The sequence below is a fragment of the Aotus nancymaae genome, unplaced genomic scaffold (assembly GCF_030222135.1).
Source record: "Aotus nancymaae isolate 86718 unplaced genomic scaffold, 86718_ANA_hifiasm-v0.15.2.pri h1tg000041l, whole genome shotgun sequence".
Taxonomy (NCBI): domain Eukaryota; kingdom Metazoa; phylum Chordata; class Mammalia; order Primates; family Aotidae; genus Aotus; species Aotus nancymaae.
Genome location: NW_026988455.1, coordinates 37,497,317 through 37,501,745, shown reverse-complemented (window position 1 = coordinate 37,501,745; position 4,429 = coordinate 37,497,317). Strand labels below are relative to the sequence as shown.

At 45.2% G+C, this 4,429-nt stretch overlaps 1 pseudogene; it reads left to right on the top strand.

Annotated features, from left to right (window-relative positions):
• The first annotated feature begins 912 nt into the window (after nucleotides 1-912).
• On the top strand, nucleotides 913-2,581 carry LOC110566987 (actin, cytoplasmic 1-like; annotated as a pseudogene).
• Nucleotides 2,582-4,429: the final 1,848 nt, after the last annotated feature.

Sequence of the window (4,429 nt, the reverse complement as noted above, 5' to 3'; positions counted from 1 at the left end):
TGCTCCAAGTTTTGAGGGCACTGTTTCTTGCATTGCAAGGTCTAAAATAATTACTACCCACCCCTTTATGGAAAAAGTTTACCCACCCTACTATAGAGTCCCACCTCATATGGGAAAGTAATATGGTTCATGTAAATAGAGAACAGAAGAATGTGTACCATAATATTATTGGGGTCTTAGAGTATTTTAAAGCAAAAAGTGGTAAAGAAACACTTGACAGGTAAAATCATTGGCACAGCTTTTACAGATGATGTTAGACTTCAGATAGATTTCTCAAAATACATATGTAAGAAGAAAAGATTACATTTTACTCTACTTGGTAATTTCTTTATTCCTTAAAGTCATTCTAAATGGGCAAGTCCATGTTTTCCTGAGAATTTGTATGAATTTTAATTTTTTTTTTTTTTTTTGAGACGGAGTTTTGCTCTTGTTACCCAGGCTGGAGTGCAATGGCGCGATCTTGGCTAACTGCAACCTCCGCCTCCTGGGTTCAGGGAATTCTCCTGCCTCAGCCTCCTGAGTAGCTGGGATTACAGGCACGCGCCACCATGCCCAGCTAATTTTTTGTATTTTTAGTAGAGACGGGGTTTCACCATGTTGACCAGGATGGTCTCGATCTCTTGACCTCGTGATCCACCCTCCTCAGCCTCCCAAAGTGCTGGGATTACAGGCTTGAGCCACCGCGCCCAGTCGAATTTTAATTTTTATTCACTGAGATTTGCAGGAGGGTATAGAAGAGAAAGAAGGTCACTAATGAGACGTTTAGATGAAACAATCAGGGTAATTTTTGCTTCAAGGAAGAAAGAGTGTGTTAGAAAGGAACAATGGTTGACCGCCGAGACCGCGTCCACCCCGCGAGCACAGAGCCTCGCCCTTGCCATTCCGTCGCCCGTCCACACCCGCCGCCAGCTCACCATGGATGATGATATTGCTGCACTTGTCGACAACGGCTCCGGCATGTGCAAGGCCGGCTCCGCTGGCGATGATGCTCCCCAGGCTGTCTTCCCCTCCATCATGGGGCGCCCCAGGCACCAGGGCGTGATGGTGGGCATGAGTAAGAAGGACTCCTACGTGGGTGATGAGGCCCAGAGCAAGAGAGGCATCTTGACCCTGAAGTACCCCATCGAGCATGGCATTGTCACCAACTGGGACGACATGGAGAAGATCTGTCACCACACTTTCTACAACAAGCTGTGTGTGGCTCCTGAGGAGCACCCCATGCTGCTCACTGAGGCCCCCCGAACCCCAAGGCCAACCGTGAGAAGATGACCCAGATCATGTTTGAGACTTTCAACACCCCAGCCATGTATGTGGCCATCCAGGCCGTGCTTTCCTTGTACACCTCTGGCCATACCACTGGCATCTTGATGGACTCTGGTGACGGGGTCACCCACACTGTGCCCATCTATGAGGGGTATGCCCTCCCCCACGCCATCCTGTGTCTGGACCTGGCTGGCCGGGACCTGACTGACTACCTCATGAAGATCCTCACCGAGCGCGGCTACAGCTTCACCACCACAGCTGAGCGGGAAATCGTGCGTGACATCAAGGAGAAGCTGTGCTACGTTGCCCTGGACTTCAGGGAGAAGATGGCCACGGCGGCCTCCAGCTCCTCCCTGGAGAACAGCTATGAGCTGCCCGATGGTCAGGTCATCACCATCGGCAATGAGCAGTTCCGCTGCCCTGAGGCGCTCTTCCAGCCTTCTTTCCTAGGCATGGAATCTTGTGGCATCTACGAAACTACCTTTAACTCCATCATGAAATGTGACGTGGACATCTGCAAAGACCTGTATGCCAACACAGTGCTGTCTGGTGGTACCACCATGTACCCTGGCATCGCTGACAGGATGCAGAAGGAGATCACTGCCCTGGCACCCAGCACGATGAAGATCAAGATCATTGCTCCTCCAGAGAGCAAGTACTCCGTGTGGATCGGTGGCTCCATCCTGGCCTCACTGTCCACCTTCCAGCAGATGTGGATCAGCAAGGAGGAGTATGACGAGTCTGGCCCCTCCATCGTCCACCGCAAATGCTTCTAGGTGGACTGTGACTTAGTTGTGTTACACCCTTTCTTGATAAAACCTAACTTGCGCAGAAAACAAGATGAGATTGGCATGGCTTTATTTGTTTTTTTGTTTTGTTTTGTTTTGTTTTGTTTTGGCTTGACTCAGGATTTAAAAACTGGAATGGTGAAGGTGACAGCAGTAAGTTGGAGCGAGCGTCCCCCAAAGTTCTACAATGTGGCCGAGGACTTGATTGTGTGCATTGTTTTTTTTAAGTCATTCCAAATATCATGAGATGCATTGTTACAGGAAGTCCCTTGCCCCCCCAAAAGCCACCCCACTTCTCTCTAAGGAGAATGGCCCAGTCCTCTCCCGAGTCCACACAGGGGAGGTGACAGCATTGCTTTTGTTGTAAATTGTGTAACGAAAAATTTTTAAAATTTCGCCTTAATACTTTTTTTATTTTGTTTTATTTTGAAAGACTTTAGCCTCTGTGGCTACCCCTTTTTTTGTCCCTCAACTTGAGATGTATGAAGGCTTTTGGTCTCCCTGGGAGTGGGTGGAGGCAGCCAGGGCTTACCTGTAACTTGAGACCAGTTGAATAAAGTGCACACCTTAAAAAAAAAAAAGAAAAAGAAAGGAACAATGATTGACCTTGAGTCAAAAGTGAAGTTAACCACCTATCGCCTTTTAGTTTTTATAATATGTCCCATTAATTTGAACATGGCTCTCTGTCTTTTTCAATTACTCTTTGGATATTATCAAGTGAAAATGCTGTTCATTTTTCATAAAGAGGATCAAGCAAGTGTTTTCTGTTTATGTTGTCGTTTTGAGACAGAGTCTCCCTCTGTCACCCAGGCTGGAGTGCAGTGGTGCGATCTCAGCTCAGTACAACGTCCCAGGTTCTAAGTGACTCTCCTGCCTCAGCCTCTGGAGTAGCTGGGATTACAGGCATGCACCACCACACCCGGCTAATTTTGTAATTTTAGTAGAGACAGTGTTTCACCATGTTTGCCAGGCTGGTCTCAAACTCCTGACCTCAGGTGATCCACCCACCCAGCCCAAGCAAGTGTTTTCTTTTGCATAGCTCTAGCTTTGTTACAGGTCTCACTGCATAATGGAGGAGTTGCTGGGGCCATCAGAATTTGTCATCTTCTAATGGTCTCATGACAGTTATATTCCTGGGTTTAGAGCTGGGTCTGGGTGTTTGGGGAAAGGAAAGGGAGAAACTGAGGCCGTTCTCATTCAAGTCCAAATTTGGAAGGTCTCTATGGCCAACATCAAATGCCAAATTATAGGGATGACAACTTATTTGAATCTGTATAAAACCTCAAATTCTTAAAAGTCAAAATGTCTGAAAGAAGAAAAATACAAAGGCATAGTAGTAATTGTATTTTTAAGGTCATGCTCTCAACCAAATGAAGAATTGGAAATAGATTTCAGACTAGATTCATTATAATATCCCTTTTATTTACCTTGAAAAAAATCTGTGATGAATAGAGAGGTGGTAGAAGCATGGAAAGAAGCATTTAAGTTTAAGAAGAAAAGGCACATACAAGGTAAAAGCCCTTCCCAATGCATCTGTGACAAAAGACATCTCTGCAAGTTGGTCTACAAAGTGGCCGTGATAATTCAGAGAAATTATTTAGCACTCGGGAAAACATTGCCACCGAATGATGGAGAGGTCTGGCAGAAAAAAATTGTCAAAAGGCTGGCATCAATCACAGTTAAGTGTGGTGTCTCCACTGATTACATGTACCCTGCAGTGAGCCTGCTAAAACAGATCTCTGATACTACACTGACACGTTAATAGGTGACTGTGAGAATGAGTGACGGGGGGCCTGCCCACATGTGGGACCAGAAGGAGCGAACTGCCATTGCTGAGTGCTTGAATGCAGAGTAATTCTTGGTCATCCAGGAACTAATTTTTTTGAAGCTAAATGTACACAAGGAGAAAGAGAAGATGTCCTGTGGACTGGCTTTTCATGTGAGCTTATCTTCATTATTTGCCAGGGAAACCAAAGGTTTGGAATGGCACAAGGTTTGTCTAAAGTATCCTAAGAATCTGTAAAAACAAAGAACAGAACAAAACAAAACAAAAAACTCCTAGAATTTTTCCAATTCAAGCCCATAGCATGTTTATTATATTTTCTTTATACTTTTAATGAATGTAAGAATGATAGCAGCTACCACATTTTGACAGTCACTTATGTGCTACATACATTATATATTAATTCAAACCTAACACCCACCTTACTAAGTATATATTAATAAGCCCATTGTACAGCTGTGGCAAATGAAGTCCACAGAAATTATGTCATTGGACTGAGGTCACCCAGCCTATAAGTAACAGTCTCTCCCTGGAATTCAGAAGTGCCTGATTCCAATGACAGTTCTCTGCCCACTTTGTCACACTACCTTTTCCC